At 35.2% G+C, this 26709-nt stretch overlaps 1 long non-coding RNA gene across 1 annotated transcript in view; it reads left to right on the top strand.

Moving 5' to 3' along the window:
* LOC110676593 overlaps positions 1-7961 on the top strand; it is a 63239-nt gene extending 55278 nt beyond the window's left edge. The window contains exon 3 of the long non-coding RNA XR_002500542.1: positions 7491-7961. This is a non-coding gene — a long non-coding RNA (uncharacterized LOC110676593). The remainder of the gene's footprint in view (positions 1-7490) is intronic.
* Positions 7962-26709: the final 18748 nt, after the last annotated feature.

Below are 26709 nucleotides of genomic sequence, written 5' to 3'. Positions count from 1 at the left end.
AAAATCTGTAGACAAGAAATGTCGAAATTGAATCACCCCTTGTTGATTTATAGCGAGCGTAAAAAGCTGGATACGAAATCATTCTCGAAAGAACGAAGCCTGCGTGTCATCTGTAGTAGATTGCAAAAATGCTTGGATATTTTATCTTCATACTTCCATAAATGAATACCCATACATGCATAAATGAAATAACTTAACTCATAATATTCCCACCTAAACCAAAAGCTCTTTATTTGAAACCTTCAAGTAGACATGTTGTCCCGATGAGGTGAATTCCAATAAATTGGTCAGATGAAGTAAAATATCTAGGGCCCATGCTAGATGAAAATTTAACTTTCAAATATCACATTGAGGGTATTCAAGTCAAATGTAACCAATATATAACATATCTGGAACTCATAGACACAAAATCGAAGTTTTGTCTTAAAAACAAGTTTTTGATCTTCAAACAAATTTTCAGGCCAGCCATGTTGTGTGTTGTACCGATATTAAATGACTGTTGTGATGCCAGGAAGAAAGCTCTGCAGAGGATTCAAAATAAAAAAAAATGAACATGATTCTGAACATCCCTCCTTGGTACAGTGCTATTGAACTACATAGAATATCCAATGTTGAAATATTGGAACAAATGTCGAATAAAATTATTACCAATCTTGGACAAAAATCATTGCAATCTTTTATTGCCACAATAAATGCATTTTATAGTTGGGTTTAGTTAGGTTAGGTTAATAAGAAATGATTCTAATAAGCAGGTTAATTCAATCCATTTGTAAAAAAATGAACCGCTTCGGCATATGAGATGTATTACGATATTAATGAAATGTTGATAAGAGCTTTATTAAGTTTTTCCATATTAGGATGATAGTGTTGCCTTACACAGATCACTTAGATATAGGAAATGAATGCAATGAGTAAACCCATACCAATATTCGAATTATTCAACACCTATATCTCTAAGTTCAGTCAAATCAATATGATAATAAAAGGCTACTCTCCTACAACAAATTATCACCTTGCAAATATTACAAAGAACGACCAGCATAGCGAAAAAGCACTTTCAACCGGGAAACTGCGCTATAAAAAGTACAAATCTTTGGTCAACCTAAAACAAGCAACGCCAATCGATTTATGACGGAAACGTGGACCACTCGACTTTGGAAAAGAAAAAGATCGGAAGACGCAATCCAGCAAAGAAAAATACGCCCAGGGTAACAATGGCCGGACCTGCCCGAAGGGACTTTTCTTCTGGAGCTTTTTCCACAATCCACCGACCGGAGAATGGAGTGTCGACGGCCAAAACGACGACGTCTTCGGTGCGTCGATCGACCTTGATTGAAGTTTTCCTTTCGAGAGAAAAGTTTCCGCTTTTATTGTGAAACTTTGTTTGACTACCGGGGGAAAAAGGCATGTTTCCGAAGGTTTTTTTTTCTCCGGTTCTCTGCGTCGTGCTTTACGTGCAAAAAACTTTTCGATTTTTTCCTGGTTTCGCTTATTTTTGTTTTTCTTCGAATTGGTGCCTCGTTTATCATCAATTTGTGCCAATGTTCTGTTTTTATTTCGTGTGAAAATAGAATCTGCATTTCTTGCACTCTTTAGATTTATCTTTGAAGTAACACTTACAGCGAAAGCTCCATTCAGTTCAGTTCAGAAGATATTGAACATATTTCTTTGAAAAACATTCCCAACGCCTGATTGTATTACTTCGATGTATTGAAGTGTAGCCTCGCAAAGACGATACGTACCTGGAAATGGAAGAGAAAAAGAAATAATTATAAAATTGAAACACCAAATCTTTTCCAAGAAACAAAATGTCCATCTTTCTCCCTCGAGCGACGAAAACGATTCATTTTTTTACACCAAACCAAATCTATTGCTCCGGGAAGGTCAAAAGGGATTAAACCGGTGGTATTGTAAAGCAGTCAGTCAGCAGTGGAATGATTACAGGACAATAATCAGTTGAGTTTTGTTGCTTGGAAAAGGCAGACACCGAATGCCACTTGACCTGACCTGAGCCGTCCCAGGAGCTTCCCACATTCAGAGTCCTTCACGCTGAACCCAGCCAAGCAACGACGTCAGTCTATTTTGGATGTTGCCTAGCAGTGACGGGGTTGGGTACGGTAAACTGTCTCATTGTACTGGAAAGATGTTGTCATACAGCGGGGACCGTGTCTTGGCAGTTGGAAAAGTAGATACCTTTCTCTACATTCGTATCGTATCAATCAAGATTTGAGATAGGCAGAAAAGAGGATTGGTAGTGACGACCATCGCAACGAACGAACGTGGCAGAAATTTGTCCCACCTGGGAACGTCGAGAGACACTTGTAGACCTTTCGAAGAAAAGATTGTGTTTGAAATTAAAACAAATTGTGAAATTGGACGTTTCGGTTATTTCTTCCTCGGGAAAAGCTTTATGAGCTCCTAGGATTATTGGCCAAAAAATATACTAGTTCCGTTATGTTTTCCAGTACATCATTCAGTACTTTTTTCGTTTAAGTGGACCATCATTTTTTCAAAACGACCTTTTCAAAAAGTTTACTGATGCAGGAAAGCAAGCTGATTGGACGAGAGCTGGAAACTTCGGTGGTCCATACCGGTATTCCATATGCGCCAATGCAATTGTGTATGAATTTACTTGATATGTTGATTTCTTATGCTTGTGCTTCGATCCACTCATGTTGAAACTATTTATAACTTCAAATTCTCTTTGAAATCATCTCTGAACCAATTATACACTTGATAGTTCTATTAAGTTTACTCCGAACTATTTCTGAGTTTGTGGGATTTGACATTCCATAGTTTGTTTTGTTCTGCAGTTTTTCCTTCCTCCACTTGCACAGCGGTCAAATTAAAATTGAATTAAGAAAAAAATATTGAAAAAAAAAGTTATTCACAGATTTGCATTAGAAATTAACAATTTTGTGGATTAAGATATATGTACATTGAATAGGAATCTCAGGTAATAACATTCGCAATAACAGTAATAGTAATAGCATGGGAATGACGGCTATGGAGTTTTCTGACGATCTGTGCTAGCTGTTATTCCCTCAAATCAGATAAATATTTGACTTAAGCAGCATTCATACGATGTAAGTAGGTAAATGCCACATATATTCAAGTGAATTTGTAAGAATTTAATGAACATTTTTGATTCTTCACGAAACAGTGCGACGCTAAAAATAAAACTGCTGTAGATAATGTGTTAGAATCCTAGTTCGAACAATATATTTTTCGAATTCGAAATGTTCTCGACTTTTCAGTGTATAGAGTATACGAATGCAAAAATACTCATAAACTTCAAAACTAGTCTAAGGACTGTTCATTTAAGTAAGTGGACACCTTAATATTAACATTTTGGTGTGAAAATTCCATAAAAACAAATAAAATTTTGTTTCAGTTTGTACCCAAGTGTTTATTTTGACAGCAGACAAAAGTTGACATAAAAAAATTATAAATTCCAAGCGATGGGTCGAATTGACATGGCGACTCGCATTTTTTTTTCTGCACAAATGGTGTACAGAAAAACTGTCGTTCCGAAATTTGGCTAAAATCGCGAAGTGTCCAAATTTAATTTTTTCAACGCTTTGGCCAAAACAGATATTCCTGACGACGTACGATACATCCCAACAGAAAAATTTGGGAAAAATGATTTGTTATGGCAAGCAATTTGCTCCTGCAGTATGAAAATACTACATATTTCACGACGGGTTCAATCAGCAGCGAAAATTACAGAACTGAATGCATTAAAAAATGGCTTCTGCCCATCTACTGAAAGCATACCATGCCTCCATTGTTTTTGCCAGACTTAGCATCGGCTCACTATGCTTCAGCTACTTTGGAGATGCTCAAGAAGGAAAAAGTCGAATTTGTAGAAAAATGATAGAATCCATCAAATTGCTCAGAACTACGCCCCATTGAAACATATTGGGCAATAATCAAACGACATCTTAAGAAGGATGGAAGAGAAGCAAGCTCCATCGATTTTTTCAAGAAAATGTGGTCACAACGAACAGCAGCACAATGAAAAGTTCCGAAATTAGTTGTGCAGAACCTTATGGGAGGTATAATGAGAAAAGTAAGAGCATTCTCCAGCAATGCTCAATAAATGTTCAAATTTATGTGAATTTGGTCGAAATTACGTTAATTTCCATATAGGGGGATTAGGGGCATAATGAACATACGGGGCGAAATGGACACCCTCTCAATATCTGATAATACACATATTTCATCAAAAGTTCATTCACTGCATGAAATCTGTAATGCATTTGAAATGCTTGACGGTAAAACATTTTATTTTTTGCTTCAATTGTTCTTTAAAATTTTTCTCAGTTTCAAATTGGCATATAAGCAAGACCGTGGAAGAATCTAATTTTTGAGCAAAGTATCGAACCCAGAAATGTTCTTTTTAGCTATTATGATTGAGGGAGAGTCCTTTTGCATATCGAAATGATTGACAGTCATTGAATATGTTGAAATAACTAAATTTCATACAGGTGTTCATTTCGCCCCGATACCTTTTTACCAGCCTTGTTTTCGACCAAATTTTCTATCTCGCTTTTCTGACACATGATATGATTTTTATCACTATGAATGGATGTGGCAAGTCGTACTAACATCAAACTTGAAAACTAGCCGGGGGTAAATTAAAAACATTGTCTTTTAAGGTTCTTAAAACGAACATTTGCTTAACGTGTCCATTATGCCCCTAATTCCCCTATTTTAGGTAAACTCATGAATTTGTTCGAAAACAAACAGTTTACTGTAAAAAACACGTGTCCACTTTCTTGAATGAACAGGCCTTATTTCAAACAAATGAATACCCAGTAAAATCGATTTCTTCATCTTTTCGTACCAACCAACACAAAACGCCTCTCGATCAATTATCCAGACGGCAAGAGAACACTGGAACATTTATTCGATTTCGGCTAAGATTGGAGTCCACTTAAAGTCCCCATTCGTCACATTCCTCCTCAACCGTATATCTTGTAGCGCTGTGACTCCAGAAGCAATCGCCGTACCGAACCACCATCACTGTAATTTGGCTGCGTTTCAACTCGGCTGCCTGGAAGCGCCTGCTCCCGAGCGAGCACTTTCCCCGTCGATTCACACTTGGTGCAAGTTTGTCGTCTACGGTTCGTTAGTACGTAGAATCGAAAAGCACTCGCAACGTGGATTGGAGGACAGGCAACGCCCAAGTCAAATGTCCCAGATTTATGACGACAACACATTTTCAGTATTTTTAACTGCATCGCACTACCAGAATCCGAAATTTCTACTGGGAAAGCGCTTCGCCCATCCCCCCGACATCGTCACCCTTCATCCCTTAGTCATACTACAGTTTGGCAGGAAGTTTTACAGATCTCCACACCAAAACACCAGTAGCATTCAGGGAGTTGATTGTGGAATAGGGCGATTCAAATTTTAAGAAACAATATAAGAAAAATGAATCTCCCACATTTTTCCTACTATTCTTATGATGAAAAAATTGTTATGTCAAATTTTCAGCCCAAAGACTTTTCAGTTTTATTTGAAAATTAAAGAGAAGATACTAGAGTTATAATTTTGACACCAGAAGAACTGTCACATCCATGATTATGCTTGTATGAACTAATGAGTTTTTTCACTTCAGCTTCAATGAAGATAGTTGCTGAAGGAACAAATCATGTTCAAATTTATTTTGTTTGAGATTTTCCAAAAGCGTACTGGACCTCTCACATGGAGATAAAAACATAGCAAACTTATTACCTTGTATCTCAAAAATCAAATATATGATAGCTCCTGATAATGTAAACTTTTTAAATTCTCGTCCAGAAACTTCCAATTTTTTTTTTTAGCGACTTCCAAAGAGTATTTTCAGTTGATATATATTCATGACATATGGAAAAATTTCAAGGTTGTAGCAAATTTGAAACTGGACAAATTTCTGCCAAATCTGCTAGTTGACAACCAATCAGCCAGCTTTTCTTAATCAGTAAACTTTTTGAAAAAGGCATTTTGAACAGAATGATGGTCCACATCAACGAAAATTAAATGTTTGCCAATTTACATTTCGAATTCCAACATGGATGTTGGAACATTCATCAACTTTTACGTTAATTATTTTTTTTCCAACAGCTTTTGTAATCAGGTGGATTTAAAATAAATTTAAAACTAAAACTGGGTTAATATTAAATCACCGGTAAAAATTCACAATTTACACGGCAAATTAATTGTACAAAACACTATTTCAATTGTAAGAATTGTGAGAGTTACCTTTTTTATACTTTAAACCGCCCTAATATGGTCTTTGATGGGGCGAACCGCTCTCCGGGCACACCTCTGTTGGAGCCAAAGCCGTTTCTGGGTCGCATATTCCACGGATAGCACCCCATTTATGGGCGACAGGAGATGGTTCGATGCGATTTTATTCCCTGTATATGTATGAACGTCCTCGACAGTAGCAAGCAGCAGTTTGTTCGAGCTCGAGTGAGACATACGAGAAGCTCACTGGTATGTACTCCCTTTGTACCGCACCAGCAGCAACTGACTGTTTTATAAGGACTGTACTTGAAAAACAAAACAACAGACAGAATGATCACCTGATATTTACATTAGGTCGGATATTTTAGAAAACCTTAGGGAATAAATCAACACTTATCGGCTAGATTTTTGTTGAGTAAGTACCGTTTTGTCTCAAATTCCGAACAGACTCATATTCCGAACACTCGGTTTTTGTATGGCGATTTGGTTGAAATGTTTCGCTGAAATATGTCACCACATTAGAAGGAAATGGTAGTCATTTGCAATTCAATTTAAACGTCTTCCAATCTATTTTATACCTCAGAGGTAGTGTTGATTCTCTAGTTCGAGATCAGTAGAAATAGTCCAGATAAATTTAGTTGAAAAATTATTCCCTTGAATACGATATATTCATGCTGTTCGGAATTTGAGTCAAGGTGTTCGGAATATGAGACATAATGAACACCGTGTTCGGCATTTGAATCAAAATGTGGTTTTAAACTTTTACGTAAAAACAATACTAAACAGGTTTAAATAAACATTTTCAACGGCACACCCAACAGCTAACAGTTAGACTTTGCGAAGCAATTAAAATTTACACAAATATCAGCTAATTTATGCCTTTCGGATGCATTTGAAGTCACTGTTGGCCTTAAGTGTTCGGAATATGAGTCAAAACGGTATTCTCAACCTTCTCTCTTAGGCTAAATGCACCCACTTTGGACTTAACGTTTCTCATATTAAATTATGTGCAACACTTGTGCCCATGGATTAAATTCTGAGGAAAATCAGAGAATCTCTCCCTTATCGTTGTCTGTAACACTCATTATCCGCAGCACATAACGAGAGCCTGTTTATTGTCTTGCGTCTTGTCGTCTTGCATTATGTATATACACTCTAAACTAGTTTTACCAAATGTTTAATCAATTTTTACACATGCAATAAAAAGTTATGCACAAAATAAAGTGTTGCATTCTCTTTTTTTTCGAGCACAGTCCTTACGTATCTTCAGCAGTACAGCAATGGACCATGGATCGATATCCGGATTTGGGAGCGCTTTTTGCCGGGTGCTTTAAACGTTTGACACAGTCTCCCAGCTGTGTGTTGCATGCCGACCGTACTCCCCTCCGCTTCAGCCACTGCTGCTTCATCCAGCGGACCGATGTCGATGTACACTCAGAAAACTGAACGTGTGAAAATAAAAAGGAGGGCTTTATGAAACGACACGAATTAAGAAAGAGATATCGCAGCCAGTAGGGTAAAGTATATAACTTGGACATTCATATAATTTGGACAGGCTAATCGGTCTAAGCCAATTTCCAATGAGATGGTATGGAATATATGTAAGGGAAATCATGTATTGCATTATTAATACACTATGCTACTTATTAATGATGACCATTTTCATACCAATAACAAATTGGCTTTAAAAATATTAAAATTGTAAATTGTATCAACAGAACATCTGTGAATCCTACGAATGCAAGAGGATGTGCATTTCAAGAACATACATCAAATGCAATAATAGAATTGGCATTCATAAAAAGTTTAAACGTGGCAACATGATAAAATATGTCTAAAATTTAAGCTAAGTTCATCTAAAATCTTAACATGAGTAAATAAGGCATAAATCTAGTGATGTCCAAAATAGATTATGGTTTTTGTTCAGTTGATATATTTTGGTCATCTGGTGAAACACACTGGAATGTCGCATGCATGCATACTTGCAGGCGTTTTTCGTGCATCTGATGATATTTGCTTGCATTAAATGAAATTATTGATTATCACTAATATACCCATCCAATAAGCGAAAAAATGCATAAGTCACATGTAAACCATAAAAACTTCATGATATGATCGTCTTTTTATGAAACCATTGTATGGATATTGAAATAATGCCCCTGTCCAAATTATATTCAAATGAGGGTGTCTAAAATGTATATTTGGTGTCTGAAATGTATAACAGACAGGCCGCCGAAAAACGATATTTTAGAAGTCAATACTAATGTTTGCAAGCATTTTCTCCTCAGAAACTCAAAGCACAGTGGAACATTAAGCATATAAGTAACATTACGTAAAAAAATATTTGAATCTAATGTAGTTAATCGATCGCCGTTTCCTGACATATCCTTAGCCTGTCCAATATACATGATTTACCCTAATTTGAACTCCTCCCCTTTTCATACTACGAGTACCCATTCGAATTGTTTCAAATCAAATGGAAAAAAACCCTGCCACCACAGAAAACTTCTACTCCGCCTTTCGTCTACCGAAGATTCTAACGGAAAATCATAAGATAAGTGATATGCCTGCCTCTGATTTCAATTTTCTAACTGAACAATTGAATCTAATGATTGTTGCAATGTTCAAAGCCACCACTAGGACTGAAGCAGTCCAAGTCGATATATAATTTACAAATCAAATTGTTATTGGATTATGTTTTTCTAATGGATTCAATAATTAATAATTTAAATATTTCAAATTGGAATGCTCTTTCCTTGAATGGTAAAGAGGACGAGCATACAGCTTATAACGTGCATATAGCACTTATTACTGAAACATATTTAAAACCTGAATCCAAACTCAAAAAAGATTCTAACTTTTTTGTTTATCGTAATGATCGACTTGATGGGGTATGTGGGGGGGTTGCAATCATCATTCATAGGCGTATAAAACGTCATTTGAAACTAAAGTTTTTGAAACTTTAAGTGTTTCTAATGAAAAGCAGCTTGGTAAATATACTTTCATAGCTGCCTATTTGCCTTTTCAATGCTCTGGACAGCAAGTGAAATTGATCCAAACTGACTTGCGAAAATTGACACGCAATAAGTCAAATTTTTTTGTCATTGGTGACTTTAATGCCCAGCATCGGTCATGGAATAATTCTCAAAGTAATTCCAACAGCAGAATTTTATTTGATGAGTGCTCTTCAGGATATTTCTCAATTCAATACCCTGATAGCCCTACATGTTTTTCCTCTTCTAAAAATCCATCTACGATTGATTTGGTCTTAACCGACTCTATTCATCTTTGTAGTCAATTAGTTACTCATTCTGATTTTGATTCTGATCATGTCCCTGTTACATTTCAATTATCCCATGAAGCGATTATCAATCCTATCAGCTCCACTTGCAATTTTTTTCGAGTCGACTGGAGTATTTATGAAACATATATTGACTCTAATCTTGATGTAAACATTTCTTTACAAACAAAACTTGATATTGACAATGCTCTTGAAACTTTAACAAATTCCATTGTTGAAGGCAGGTGCATTGCAATTCCAAAATGTGAAGTAAAGTTCTAATCCGTGATTATAATCGCCGATCTTAAACTCTTGATTCGTCTTAAAACGTGAGAAAGCAAATTCAACGCACTCGCGATCCTGTTATGAACAGGAGATATATATCATATATAATTATATGGCAGGATTTGCACAAAGAAATTAAGAGAAAAGATTTTCTCAATTGAGAAACAAAAATTTTGAAAATAAGATTTCTCAATTGGACCATGGCTCTAAGCCCTTTTGTAAATTATCTAAAATCAGCCGATACCGGCATTGAAAGAGGAAAACAAACTATTACTTATCAATTGCGAAAAAGCTCAAAAACTTGCTATACAGTTTGAAAGCGCGCATAATTTCAATTTAGTACTCACTAGTCCAATTGAAAATCAAGTTACTCAGGACTTCGAAAGCATTCTCAATCAAGGGAACGTTTTCGAACATTTATCGGAGATTGATTTGGAAGAACTGAGAACTATTATTTAAAAAATCAAAAATATGAAATACCTTGGTGATGATGGAATTTTCTTCATCATCATCAAGAAACTTCCAGAGATCATTTTTGGTTGACATGTTTAACAAATATTTACAGTTAGCAAGTTTTCCTGACAAACAGAAAAATACCAAGATTGTACCAATTTTAAAACCAAACAAAAATCCTGCATAAGCTTCCAGCTATCGTCCAATCAGCTTGCTTTACTCTATTAGTAAATTTTTTGAAAAGGTCGTTTTGAACAGATTGATGGTTCACATCAACGAAAATTTAATAAACAGTTCGGATTCCGAACTGAACACTACCAATAAAGAATAATTAAAAACAACAATAAAATCGATAAAACTAGTCCTTATGTTTCGTAATAAAAGTTATGAAAATCGTATTTCAAACTTACGGCTAGTTTTCATAAGCCAGTTTTATGAATTTTCCCAGCTTATTTCCCTGAGTGTAATGTGTATCTTCCGAGAGCAGCTGCCGAGTGTCGGGAACATTCATCAAGCTAAAACGATAGCATTTTTTGGAGGCTGTAACTCATGTCGTGCTGCTGCTGCTACTTGTGCTAGCTTGAGTCCCCGTTTCCCCATTTATAGTTGCCATTATTGAACGACACGGTTCCGTCCGCGACGTGGCAGAAGATTTACGCACTGGTAGCAAAAGTGCGCTTCGTGGAAGTCCCAGTCTCTCGGTCCCGTAGCGGTAACCGGTATTGATCTTTGGCTGTAAAATTGGCTGTCGATGTTTTTTTTTTCTATTGGGGTTCGACTTCCTACTAGAAGGTTTCTGCTATCTCAGCAAGTGGGTAATCTCTTGGGACAACTATCAAATGTGGTCTGGCTTATGGGGTTTATTTTTCGGTGCGACAGGTCGACGTCTAGCAGATTGGACGGTCTAGCGAGCAGACGTGTTCGAGGTGGTATGTTTTGATCAACGTAATGGGTTATGTGCCCGGAACTCTCGTTTTGTAAAATAACGATGTGATAAAAATCGAAACTTTTGATTTCGACGATTGCCGTTTATTGTGAGCAATTCAATCAGATAATCAGAAATGTAGTTGTATAAACCAATTCACAATTTTTGTGCATCTTAAACATATCATTAATTTCTTCTATCTAGGTGTTCTGTATTAGGCAACACTATCATCATGATTTGGTAAAACCAAAATGATCATTTGATTAAAAGCGTTTCAGATTTTTTACTGGTGAATTGAATTCAACTGCTTATAAGAAAACTATAACATTACCTACTTTTATCTTGGCAGTAGAAGACAACAACGGTTTTTGTCTAAAATTATTAATTACTTTATTTGACATCTGTTCCAATGTTTCTACATTGGATATTCTATTTAACTCATTAGCACTTTACCACGGAGGGAGCTTAAAATTTAACCTTGAATCCTCTGCAGAACTTTATAAATTATTATTTATTAAAGGCACCAATGACAAAAAATTTTGACTTATTGCTAGTCAGTTTTCGCAAGTCAGTTTGGAGCAAATTAACTTGCTGTCCAGAGCATTGAAAAAGCAAATAGGCAGCTATGAAAGTATATTTACCATGCTGTGTTTCAGCAGAAACACCTAAAGTTTCAAGAACTTTAGTTCCAAATGACGAAAAAAGTTGATGTTTTATACGCCTAACGATGATTGCTCCATCATGTCGATGAATGCGATGAACAAAAAAGTAAGGATTTCTTTTGAGTTTCAATCCACGTTTCCAATAATTTTCAGAAATAAATGATATATGTATGTTATTATCTGTTAAAAAATTAAACGACTCGTCATCTTTACCATTATAATTTACCTGTTGAGTATGAATTTACCTGATGGGTACGAATATTAAACAAGCGATCGTTAACTTAAAAATGAGCATTATCAGAGATTCTGTCGGAGGAATTCCAGGAACGAAAAACGCTATCGTTCAACTGCCTGTTACGAACCCTCACGAATCGTCTACTCGAAGGGCAATCCCAAAAGTTTGACTTATGATACCCCCCGCAATTTGAGCATACGAACTGTTTGGTATCTTCCTTCACTGGACAGATGTCCTTAGCGTGAGAAGAACTTCCACAAATCATGCATTTAGCATCATTGCGTCAATGGTTTGTTCCATGACCCCGCTTTTGGCACTGACGGCACTGAGTGTGGTTCTGAAATTTTCCTCCAGATTTCTGAAATTGTTCTGATGGACCAAGGCACACGGAATCGAATGTAAGTCTTGCTTTTTCTAACGCTTTAATATTATTTAGATTATTTTTTGTTAAAGTGAACTAAATAACATTCTCCAGTAAGCCCTTTCTGAAGAATTTTTTCGTTATAAGTAAAAAATGTGTGCTTCTTCTCTTCAAGACGTTTGAGAAAAAAATCGTGATATTTAAGAGTTTTCGACTGAATGCTACAGTCTCCTCTCTTTGCGATTTGGAAGAAAACCATAATTTTCCTAATGGAGTCCAAAATCTCCTGCCTAAATCCCCCATATTCGGAACAACTGACCACGATAGGCGGCACTCTTTATTAGCTCTCTTGAATCAAAGAGCCTGGGCTAGAGACTGCTGAACATTATTAAGGGATTCCTCCGTAAACTATTCCAATGATTTTTTATTAGTTCCACCTAATATTTGTTTAAAGATTTCAATTCATTCAGGCATTACACTCTAATTACCTCTCAAAAAATATTCAAGGACATTGTCAATGCACCACAAGATTCAAGATTGTCAAAGCAACTCTTCAAAATTTCTTCAAACATTTTTTTTGATACTCAGGTTATTTCCTTGAGCATTACTCTTGGTTATTTTGCTAGGGCTCTGCCGAAAACTTTCCATGAATTGTATAAAAACATCTTTCACCGACTTCTTCCCTGATGACTTTTTCTACTTCTTAATGAAACTCATACAAGGAATTTATAATAATTTCTTTCAGATATATCTTAGAGAAAAACTAAGATTCTGTTTAGATCGCCAATATTCCTACATATGTTCATTATATAAAAATTTCTTCTCGGATTTTTTGGAAACTTTTCGATAAAAGTAGGAATAAATTCCTCAGGAGCTTTTCCTAAATAATTTGAATCCTTTCCTAAATAATTTGAAAGAATTCCCCCAAAATTTCATATACATATTCCTTAATAAATTTACCCCAGAATAATCAAAAATTCATAAAGCAGTTTCTTTTGAAGTTCAGGAGTTTCTGACAATTCAGAAAATCTGTCAGAAACTCCTCCAAGCATCTATCCAGTATTTTTTCTATGAACATCTTTTGTAGAAACATGTAAAAGAAGCAACATTCTGAAAAAATCCTACGAATTCAGTAGAGAAAGTTTTGGTTTCCTGAGAGGCATTCATAGATAAATAGTATCCCGTGCAGAAGAAAAGTGCTAGTGAATACCAAACTGAGGTATTCCGTACAAGATAATTTCCAATACTAACAACCTGAATGAGGTATGAATGAGGCCTGTATAAGAGGTACAATACCTCAAATATTATATAATGCATGTTCTAGTAACACCAAACTCATAACTACATCAGGTATTGTAATTAAGGGTATGCGAAATACCGAATGATTCCGTCAAATACGCTTCGAAACGAAATTCCGCGGAATTCCACGGAACTCGCACAGGCGAAATTTGTATTTTGCTATTTCGTTTCGTTTCGCCTAATAATTAAAATATTTCCACGGAAAATTGAAAACAAACGGAATAAAACGGAATTTCGCGAAATTCGAGTTAAGTTTCGAACAAAAAAAAAGCAAAGCGTTCGCTTCTACTCCTAGCAGCTACAGTCAAAAATGGGTCCGTATCATGCAGGCAATGGACATGCCCTATATCAACTGCAGCGATTTGCAGTAGACAGGATGTCCCGGGCCCGATCTATCTGACAAGCCAATCGAGCCCTCTGTCACCATAGAAGATGGTGTCTCCATGCATGTCGATAGCCTGGTATCATGGATCAAATCGACGCATATCATGGATCAGAACACTATAACAGCAAATTATCTGCGAGGCAAACGAATGGTGTGCTAGTGAAAGCATACGTTTTGGCGTTTTTTTAGGAATCGTCTTAGCTTAGAGATTCATAACTGTGGTATGGGTTTCAAGCTTCACAAATATGAATCAACGCTTCTAGGCATATGTATGACATTTTTTTTCCTACGAATGGAACAAATGTGTTTAAGCATGTTATTGTTGATTGCGATGCTGTATAGATTTATGGTTCACGTAGATAAAATGGGTTCTGCATAATTGCTACTCTATTTGATGAGATATTTAATCCAACTTTGATCCATATCTGTGTGCTATCCATAACTGTGGGATGACTGTAGTATTGACTGGTCCGCAGGATATGATAAACTGAACTGCCGTTGTACAGTTTCCAAAAACGCCCATTTGCGGAGCGTGAGTCCCTGATGTTCTGAATTTGCTCAGGTGGTGCAGATTATTGATGCGCGCATTAGTTCTCTCTCTTGCTTTACCGCTATGACGTCACTTTCAACTCTGCATAAGAACAGCAGGAGAATAGAAGATATAACTAATAGCACGCATCAATGAGTAAAGGCTCTCCGCGATTTCGTTGTTGTGTCATAAAACTCTACATGTAGCAGCGAAATCGCAGCGATTGTTTGTCGCTGTCGCCGTAAAAATCGCGTTGATTTGGGTGATCCAAAGCCACACCTCAAATCTTCAAGAGCACACATCTAAAGAACCAGACTCCATTCAAGCTGAAAACTCTATCGATTGGATACTCGATGGCCAATCGATCAAGTGTTCAGTTTGAACCGCTGTCGGATTCGTTAGATTTGTGCTCTTGAAATTCTGAGGTAAACAAGGAAGATGCATACATTATTTTATATCAAAAAAAGAATCTAAGTAAATTCACGCTGTACCACACCACCAACTCCTCTCTCCTCTTATAACGTGACATAATTTCCTCACGACCCTTAATTAAAAAAAATGTGAATATCATACATATAAAATCCCAGAGTTGTCTGTCTGTCAGTAACGCTTTGAAATGTTTCATCGAAAAGTTTCGTTGAACACTACAACAGCAAATTAAGAGCACTACAACGGTCAATTTAAATGTAAAAGCATTACAATTTCAAATTGTGGAGCACTACAATAGTTCTTTGACAGAATATTCTGAAGTTGTCTGGAACTTTGTTCATTCTAATTCATGGAATATTCTCGAACCCTTCATCATTGTTGTCTGTTTAGGAATTTGATCGCTGACTAAAACGTGAGCAAATCACCTTCAAGCAAATTGTAATTCGATCGAACTTGAATCGGGTTGGAGTTGAAAATGTGAAACGGGTTTCTCCAGTTCAAAAACGAGTTCGACATATTTAAAAGCAAGATAAACATGAATGAGATAAATGTGCGCCAAATATTCGAGTTTTATTTATTTACAGCGAAATCTCCATGATGTTCAATGACTCGATACCGACTCATAGATGCATACTTAAAACAGAATTGTATGCTTACTATGATGATCTCTTAAAACAGTTTTATAAAACATTCCTATTCCATGACTCGATGTTTTCCTAGAGTCCATAGTCTTTTCACCCCAGCTGTGATTTTGAAAAATGACAATGAATCATACTACTATGCAGCAGCTATTCGGGGGAATATGCTAGAAGATTCTACTCTCTAATTCATAGTATCTTCTGGAACTTTTGAAATATGTAACAACAGAAGAAACACTACAATAGCATATAAGCCCATAATTATTTCGGATTAGACCACTACAATAGTATTGAGGCCACGTACTTGATGGAGTATGGCCAGAGCATAAATTTAGGCGATTTTGCGGTCAATTTGAAACATTGTACGTAGCTTTTGGCTTTAAAATTTCGTTGGAACGTGGCTAGCCACGTCGGGTAAGCTAGTTGATAATATATTATTACAAGTATTGGAATTTGGCCGCAAGGCAAAGGTCTTAACCTTTTCGTAAAACCTTTTAGTAAAAATCAGTTATAAATTTGATTCATGCATTGCATGCACCATCAAAATTGGTTCCGGATTTAGATTCAAGTTTGGTGGGGTACCTAGGGTATTTCACAATAGAAAAGCGCATTTTTTTTTTTTTGATTTTCGCACATCTTAATTTTCCTCAGCCGAGCGGTTAGAGTCCGCGGCTACAAAGCAAATTAATCTTGATTGATTTTATAGGTACCGTAATTTCGGGTGAAATTGATCATTTTACACGGTTTTTCTAGTCTGTTTTCTATAATGTTAACAATGCCAAACAACTAAATGCAGGAAAACAAGTACGAAGGTGAGCCTCATCGATTCCTGTACCGAAATTTTCTAACAAATGTCATATTAGTGTTAACAAATATCTCTAAAATAAAAAATCAAGGGATCTCATTTCGGGGTGAAATTGATCACTTGTCAATGCCATTATTGTTAGTTTTCAAAACAACTCTACATGATAAATTTGAGCTCCCTGAATCCGAATATGCTTGTCAAAATCTGAACAATGCAATATTTATATAAATAACGATTAGTTAAATTTCAAGAATTACGCGGAAAACGCCTAAATATATGCAATTTCCTAAGGAAATCAATGATATCTTACAAAAAATCAATTATTTGAACCATTTGAGCTAATTGGTACGAGTTTTGGTGGTGAAATCTGGTTTGCGGATATATCTCAAGCATCCTCACAAACTTACATTGATATTTGTGCTCCATTACGCATAAATAAAATCGTGTGATACGATGATCAATTTCACCCTTCTGATCAATTACACCCGATTTTACGGTATCTGTTGATGGATTTTTTTCAATTTAATTTAATTCAATACTCCAGCAAATACTAAAGCAAATATTCCAGTGATTCCTCTGTTTTACTTATTTTTCTTCTTCTTTCTGGCGTTATGTTAACTGCTTTTCGACCCACTTCTTAGTTGTAACATTTAAATTAAACCCACTCATTGCCTTGTGATGTCAAATGTCAATCCATGTCCATGTCAAATCGGTCAATCGCCGAACTCGACTATCTTCGATTTGGATTAAACTTCACACATGTTTTCGGAATAATAAAATAAGTGTTTTTCATAGATAAAGAGATCATTTTGACTCAAGAGTAATTTTTGAAAAGGGCCTATTGGATTTTGCAAACAACTTGTTTGAAAAAATCTAGCTCCGAAACTGTCCATTTTAGAGAAAAACGTTCTAAGGCGAAGTTGTAGGTAACTATTTGGACGATGTAAAAAAATACACACTGAAAAAAAAATTTTTTTTTTGATAAAAAAAAATTGAAAATAATCCTTAAAATTCGAATTACAAAAAACCCCATTTTTAATATTTTTTTTAATTTTCACCATAAAAACTTAATGAAAAACATGATATTTGGGAGGTGGTTTCATGATGGAGAAATGTTTTATAAAAAAGTTTTTCTAATAGCAACTTCTGCTCAATTTTCAAAATCTTGGTTTTTTCACGGAATAATGTCGTCTTTATCATAAAATAGGAATCTTAAAATTATTTAGGATCACAAATATATTAATGATGAAATCTATAGAAGCGATCATTTTCGTGATATTTCAAATCAAATGTAAAATATATCTTTAAAAGTGATGAAATAGGTCCTTTTCGTAAATCAATCGCGATTCTTTATCACGAACAATAAGTTTTTATGAGTGCAGATGATAGTTCCCACAATTTGCCCATGGATTTGCATAGCATTCAACAATATTACTTATTTCTGTAATAAAACCGCTTGTTATATCGTAATACAATTTATTTTATTTTTCATCTATTTCTAATAACAATTATTTAACATGTTTTAAAATCTTATGTATACTTATTTCATCATCGTTGGAAAATAGCTTTGCGGCAATTTCGGTCTCCGAAATCGGAACAAAAGAGTGGTATTTCTGAGTGCCATTTATCATTTTTGCCTGCTGATGGATAGTGCTCCATTCTGCTACACCTTGGTCGTATTCATCTTGCGACACGTAACAGAAAGACAACTTCGTCAAATAGTCATTTCTCTTTTGATTTGCCCACTCATATAGCTCTTCTGCATTTCTGATTGGATGCTCATGCTCTACAGCTATGCTGGCATTTATTGCCATTCGCTTCAATGTGCCACCTATTGCATCACAAGGTCCTTTTCCATGCGACGTCGCAAAAAAATGCCATTCAGCATCAATATTGTACTTAGTTTTGTATTTACAAAGGCTTGCAAAATTTTTCCTGTTTTTGTACTGGGATGCAGCACCATCTGACATAAAAATTGCTTTTTTAAGCTGAATTCTAGATGTTAAAAATTTCATTAATTTAGAAATAAAAACTTGCACCGCAACCGTATTATGTGTTAGTACATTCGATATAACAATAAAACTCAAATTTTTCAGTGTTCCTGCTTCTTTGAAATAAACAACAAACGGATGAATTGTCGCTTGATTGTTTGTCCAATAACTACTTTGAGCGGCATCTTGAAGTACAAACGAATAGTTCTCAGAAAAAACACATATTATTACAACTTCTCCATCCTTTAAAGTGGTTTTGGCTTGTCTTAATAAGGTAGACTGCTGTGTTTTGATGTAGTCATGAACTACCATTTTTTCCAACCGTTCACTAAAGTACGATGTGAATTCATCCACTGGTTTAACAATTGTCTCCAGATTTCATCGATCGGTTGAAATCCACTGCTCGAAACAGACCTCTGATAGTTCACGTTTCTCAATTTCCGCAGAAAAAAGACTTTCAAACTCAGGAAGGGTCGGACAAGTTTTGCACTCACGTAGATAACAATATTTCGACCTTGATGTTGAGCTACATAAAAGTTGTTCACAATAGTGCTTGTAATCATTTTCGAAACAGTGTTTTTGAGAGCATGCAGCATCAGGTTCACATTTTCATGGATGGTACAAACACAAATATTATGAGATCCTGAGCTGCCTAGCAGTCTACAATGTTTGGGTCGTACTTGGGCAAATGAACTAAATCCTATCGTCTTCTTACTTACTTCCTTAAAGCTTATATAAGCTTCCTTCAATGTACAAACTAATAGTCGTTTTTGATCATGAATTCGTTGCCCATCCTTTCTAACAGAAACGTAATCATTCTGTCCTGGCATAGCTCTGCTGATATGGTCGCTTTCAAAGAACTGTAGTACATCGTTTCTCACCTCGGGATCCAATCCATGTCCTGGCTTTTCGTTTTGAGGAATAGCTAATATTCCCTGATCTTTCGATAACCCGCGTGCCTGTGAAATGGTTTTAAAATATTTTATTAAATAGAACTTACATCATAGGTTAGTTGTACTGTACCTGTGACACGATGTACTTGTTTGCACCAAACTCATCAATAATTCTTTGGCTCGACCAGGATTTTGGCAAAAGCGATAATATTCGCAGTTGATCGTTTCTGGAACATGATGGTTCGGCAAATTTCTCTTTCAGTTGAGAAATAATTTCATCGAAGTCAGCTGCTTTGGACTTCACCAGCTCAAGATCGCCTTCTGCTCCGAAATCGAAAATGTGATTCCGCACGCCTTGAGTGATTTCCAAATACTTTTTCTGGGGATACTGCGTCTTCCGCATCTTCTTCGTAGATATTGGTGAAACACTGATTCCGGCTACACCTCTATTGAATAATTCAATATTATGTGTTCTCGAATAGGTATCATCGATGGTGTCCTGGGAAGACGTTGAGATGAATGATGCAGCTGATGGTACTTCTTTCAAAGGCTGCCGCGATGAAGATGGTTGTTGATGTAGAATGGAGGCTGCTGATAAATGCTCATCTCGCTGAAAGCCTTCAGCAACAGATTGTTCCATGGTTTCTGGAGCACGTACTTTTAGAGAATGCAATCGGCATGTTTCACAAATTAACAGCGACGTGTTTAAGTTGATTGCTCCGTCCAGTGTTTTTAGCTTATCTACCATTTTTGTTGTAAGGTTACGAAGCTTCGATGAGCATCGTCTCGATGGAAAAGGTCTACAACACTTCACCTTATTGATCTTCATGTTCATGCGTTTTTAAACTGAAAACTAACTTTCTTTTTAAATTCAATTTCGCTGGTTTCCACGTTTAGGTGGCACGTGTTGACTCCGCGCGTGTATGATAGTAACTGACAAACACTTTATCTCGTGATGACCACCACTATATCAAAGTAAGCTATGACTCAAATACAATAGCCTACTACAATGGAAATTGGAACACGCCTAAAAAAAGCTACAAGAAACTGAGTGCACACATCTACTTTTTTCGCTCTTTCGCATGGTATTAATAAACGGTTTTCAAAGCAGATTTCTGACACTGTTAGTCTTTGTTTTAAGCTGAATTGGTTAACTGTTTAACATTCACTTCGATGAAAAATGTGTTTATTATTAGCTCGATAAATGGAAAGCGATAGGTAACGAGAGCTTAACTATTTAATAATAATAGTTCAGGTAGTAGAACAGAATGGATATTAATTAAGATTAATAATTATTGTATGTTTTTCAAAACAATAAAAGAAATCATTCATCTTCAAAACAGCTTGTTCAATTTTCAGGGGCGTTCAGGGATGAGTTGTGAGAACTATCATCTGCACTAATGAAAACTTGTTAATGATGGAGAATCGCGATTGATTTACGAGAAGGGCCTATTTCATTACATATAAAGATATATTTTACACTTGATTTGAAATAGCACGAAAATGATCGCTTCTAGAGATTTCATCATTAATATATTTATGATTCTAAACAATTTCAAGAATCATATTTATTCATAAAGACGACAAAATTTCTTTAAAAACCAAGATTTTGAAAATTGACCAAAAGTTGTTATTAGAAAAACTTTCTTATAAAACATTTCTCCATCATGAAACCACCTCCCAAACATCATGTTTTCTATCAAGTTTTTATAGTGAAAATTTAAAAAATTTTAAAAATGGTTTTTTTTTTGTAATTCGAATTTTAAGGATTATTTTCAATATTTTTTATGAAAAAAAATATTTTTTTTTCAGTGTGTATTTTTTTAAATAGTCCAAATAGTTACCTACAACTTTGCCTTTGAACGTTTTTCTCTAAAACGAACAGTTTTGGAGCTAGATTTTTTCAAAAAAGATAAGTGCAAAACCCAATAGGCCCTTTTCAAAAGTTACTCTTGAGTCAAATTGATCTCTTTATCTATGGAAAACACTCATGTTATTATTCCGAAAACATGTGGGAAGTTTGATCCAAATCGAAGATGGTCGAGTTCGATTTACTATTTTTTCGACTGATTCTGGATGGAATTCGTCTTGTGTGAGTGTCAGATATGTTGAAATGAAACCTCATAAAGTTATTAAGAAGATTTCAAACAAACAGGAAAGGGTCTTACCGAAACATGTAAGGATTCCGCTGAGCAACGCTAAGGTTTCCATATGGTAAAGGATTTAAAAAGACGTTGTTTATGCCTATTGCCAAATTTCCAGCTTTTGACAAGAAAAAAAAAACAATTTAAACGTGTATTCCGCGAAACAAATTCAAAAATTTCGTTTCGTTTCGAAAAATTCCGTGAGATATTTGATTTCGTATCGAGTTACACGAAACATTTTTAAATTTCGTTTCGTTTCGTCATTATCAGCGCAAGATATTCCGCGTATCGTTTCGTTTCGTATCGACATGTAAAAAATCCATATCGCATACCCTTAATTGTAATACCTAAATAATACATGACGGATTTTCATACAAAAGTGAAATTTTTTAAGAGTAGTTCAATACCTCCAGCAGTCCTCATTAGCTGGCAAATACCTCAATGAAGTATTTTTAATTGTTTCAAACATTTGATTTCAATGCCATTATAATACCATATTGATGTTTTGACTTCTGAAAATTTCCTTATTATGGTATGATACCAAAATATGGTATTCATATGTTATTGCGAGTTATTTCTTCCTCCACGGGTAGTAAACCCTAGAAGATAATGATGATGATGTTACTTTATTGGCTTTAGGACATTTCGATGAATGACATTTGATCGAATGACGTTTGGTCGAATGGCATTTGGTCGGAAGAACATTTGATCGCATGGACATTTGACCGAATCGCTTAAAAACATTTATTTTGGTCGAATGACGTTTAGTTTAAGATGTAGGTTTTTGTACATTACCTAAAATATTTATCTTTAGTGAATTTATTATTCTTTTAAAATTTCATCATTCTTTGAAAACTATTGAACAAGTTATTTTATTGCTCAACGATAATGTTACAATTATTTATAATTTTTTCGAAATGTCATCGTTCTTCGTAATGAACTGCTGATCTTTATCTGATGGAAGCATTTGGAGAAAGTACTCGGTATCTTTCTTTGAATTCCGTGTCTTGCAGATTACGGATGTGGGTAAATTTTTTAATGCTTGAAATTAGGAATAAACCGGAAGGAAAAAATTGCTTTAAGGAAACCCTATACGGCGAAGTGATTGTTAGGTGTCGGTCATTCTATTTATGGCCAATTGGCTTATTATGACTTCCAGCTTAAAAATATTCCTTACGCAAATATATGGCTTTGCTGACAGTGTTATGACCTGTGGTGAAAAACAGAGTTTATGACTTCCAGCTTAAAAATATTCCTTACGCAAATATATGGCTTTGCTGACAGTGTTATGACCTGTGGTGAAAAACAGAGTTTGCAGTAAAAGCTTTGAATTATTAAAAATTAAAATTGTGCTAATTCTATGTATCGGGAAAGGGATAACGATTTGACTGAGGCGAAAAAAGTTGGATTGTGCATATGGATTATTGATAAAATGACTGATATTTTTTCAATTGTTCAATCACTTTTGTATTAAAGACAAAATACTACTCTCGACGATAGTCAGACTAGACGTAAACCTTCGTTTTAATACTATTTAGATTCGACCACTATCTTTTACACGAAATGTCGGTTCGGCCAAATATTATATTTTTTCTGTTGCAACTAAACATTTTCGACGAAATGTCCATTCGACCAAATGTACTTTCGACCAAATGTCATCCGACTAAATGTCATTCGACCGAATGTCATAGATTTCTCTTTATTATGGGGAAATCATGGGTTCACCCTCGCAAACCCTATTCAAGCTCAAAAGGTATATCTGGAGAAGTTTCTACGATTTTATCGAAACTATTTAAAATAAATTACTTTAAATTGGAAATTTTTGGAAGAATCTTTGAAAGAGTTCTTAAAGAAGTTCTAAAAGGTATTTCTGAACAAATTTTTGAATCCAAGGTTGAATTTTATCAATAATATATACAAAACATTTTAAGAATTGGAACTTTTTGAGGAATTCTTGAAAAAGCTCATAAAGTTATTCATAAATCTCAAGCAATGTTTTACCTTAAATTAACTAAGGAATAAAAGAAAAAAATATCACTTTAGTACCTAAAATAATGAAATTCCGGAAGCGGATGGTAAATTGCTTTAAAATAAGCGAATTGTTGGTGAAATCCCTATAAACTTCCTTGCAAGTTTTTTATTAGTTCCCTTGAAAAAAATCATGAAACTTGTTTTTTATTGCTGATAACTAATACAAGAAATTCGAGGTATTCTGGTTACTGGAGTAAACCTCTGAATGGTTAATTATAAAATCTTAGAAGAATCGAAAGAAAAATATCTGGGAAGAATTTTTTTAGGAATATTTGGAACTATCTCTTATCAATTTTTTTGACATATTCTTTGAAGAATTCCTGGAAGAATCCGTTTTAAAATAAGATCATTCTGAATTCCGTAAAATATTGTTGTCAGATAACACTCAAGATATATTGAAGTCTGTTGATACAATCGACATATCTGGTAAGATATTGAGAATTCCAATAGTTTGTAAAGTTGAAGAATTCTGCAAGAAGTCAATCAGAACGCAATTCTGTTTGAAATATGAATGCTGAAGGCAACTTCGAAGAAATTCAAACATAAGCTCAATTTCCGTGGCAATTATTTTTTCCACCGACTAGGGAGGGGCAAGACAAATCTAAATTATCCAAATGATTCTTGAAAAAACCTTCGACAGTTTGATTTCGATAAGGAGCTTAAGATTTATAACTTATTGTTCAAAAGGTATGCAATTTTGTTTATTGATATGAATGTTGAAACCAATCTTTCGAAACATTGACTTTGATTTTTTTTTCGCCGGCCTTTGTGGGGGCAACGGACCTCACCTTCGAAGGATTATCTTCTTATACACTCCAACCTCTTTTTACGACCGATATCGGAGGATCGTAAAAAAAATCGGTCGTAAAAAAAAATCAGGGTTATAATTATTTTTTGAAAAATTAAAGATGTGGAAATACTGATTCGAGATATTGGGCAAAATTGAGCTTGGGTTGAGAACTTTCCAAAATGGCCGTTCAAGTTTTCATATTTTGGTAATAGATGGCAACACTGCTCGATTTTTATCAAAAGAGCCAATTTTATGGGGGTGTGATATGCAAATGCCAAACAAAATTTAAAGATAACGATACCAATTGTTCACCAAAGTAGAAGGTAGTGTTGCGTGCCATACAGTCGGCCGAATCACAAATGTTCATGTGGCTGGCAACACTGTTTAAGAAGAATAAATAAAAGATCAAAATCATAAAACTTGAGCGGAATAGAAAAATAGACTGCATAGCAACATAGCAATACTCTTCAACTGTATTCCAGTTTTTCATGAAGGGTTCAAAATTTTGTCGTAGCAACACTGCTTAAGTGAAATTGCGCCACCAGGCAGTACAAGTGTGCATGTAACTTTTGTTTTCCGGATAGCTCAGGATCCTGACCACTTAGAGAGATGGCGTCTTCGGCAAAGTTGATCAGTAGCTCAAGGACTATTATTATTCTGGCCAAGAGATTGGAGATTTTGCTACCAGGTGGCGTGTGTGTACCTAGTGAGCATATAATTTTTGTTTTGCGGATAGCTCAGGATTATGACCATTTAGAAAGATGGCGCTGAAGTTGTTCAGTAGTTAAAGGGCACGATTTTTTTGTTTTGCGTATATCTCAGGATCCTGACTACTTAGAAAGATGGGGTCTTCGGCGAAGCTGTTCAGTAACTCAAGGGCTATTATTATTGTAGTCAAGAGAATCGAGGTTTTTCCACAGCGCTAGTGAACATGAAACTTTTGTTTTACGTATATCTCAGGATCCTGGCCACTTAGAAAGACAGCGCCTTCGGCTCAGTAGCTCATTATAAAAGCTATGCGATTCAAAATTTTGCCACCAGGCGGCGCTACTGAGCATGAAACTTTTGTTTTATGGAAAGCTCAGGATCCTGACCACATAGACAAGGAGTCTTGGCGCAAAGTAGCCACGATCCTAAGATAATCGCAAAACAAATGTTTCATGCGCACTAGCGTCGCCTGGTGGAAAATATTGAATCTCATTGCTTTTATAAAGATAGCACTTGAGCTAATGAACAACTTTGCCGAAGACGCCATCTTTCTAAGTGGTCAGGATCCTGAGATATCCACTTAACAACATTTCGATGCTCACTAGGGGCAGAATTCCGCAGCTCAATGACCACCATATGTTAGCCCTTGAACTTCTGAACAATTTTGCTGGACATCATGACCCTCTATTTTCAATTCTTTTTAAGATATTGATCATTTATAAAAACGGTCGTTAATTTGAATTTCTGTTGTAAAAAAGTGGTCGTAAAATGAACCGTCGGTAAAAAACGGTTGGAGTGTATTTTGGAGTGATTTTTTCCAGGCATATGCATTGCAAGAATAATGTTTTTAATGTTTTCGAATATTTGTTACCAAAAGGAAGTTCAAATTAATCTGAACAATGTGTATGAAATTTAAAAACTTCACTGAAAACATCTCTTCGTATTTTATCCAAAATCCATTTCGTAAAACAAGATTTTGTACAAATAACGCTATTTTCATTCATTGTACGAATTATTTGTACTTGACAGAACTTCGCGATTCAGAGACTTTGCGAAATAATCGTAAGATGTACGATATACAATTCGTAGATGTGCGTTATCGTGTTGTTCGTATTACGAATTGTTTAGTATTACGAAACTGATCGTTTAATCTACGAAATCATTCGTTGTTTTGTGCAACGAAAGGTTTCGTAGACACATTTCGTAAAATACAACATGACACGCCCGCAGCCGAGGGAGGTAAGAAGAAGCGCGTATAAATGTTCGTTCTGAATACGAAACAAACGAATTTCGCTTACGAAATGTTTAGTACATTATAACAATCATTGTTTGTTTTGATTTCGAGCTTGAATCATATTACGAAGCTGGTTGCATACATTTTACGAAACTGTTTCGTTGCAGAAAACAACGAATAATTTCGTAGTTCAAACGAACGATTTCGTAATATAAAACAATATATATTTTCAGTGTATAAACAAATTTTATTATTATTAATAATAATAATAATATTTATTATTATTATTAATATTTTAAAGGAATTCGTCAATATTGAATAATTGTCGTAAAAAACGGTTTATTTCTGTAGTTTCGTTTGTTTTTTTTTACCAAAATGCAAACTATGTTTTTGAT

Source organism: Aedes aegypti, chromosome 1, assembly GCF_002204515.2.
Source record: "Aedes aegypti strain LVP_AGWG chromosome 1, AaegL5.0 Primary Assembly, whole genome shotgun sequence".
Classification (NCBI taxonomy): Eukaryota; Metazoa; Arthropoda; class Insecta; order Diptera; family Culicidae; genus Aedes; species Aedes aegypti.
This window is presented reverse-complemented; position numbering and strand designations above follow the sequence as displayed.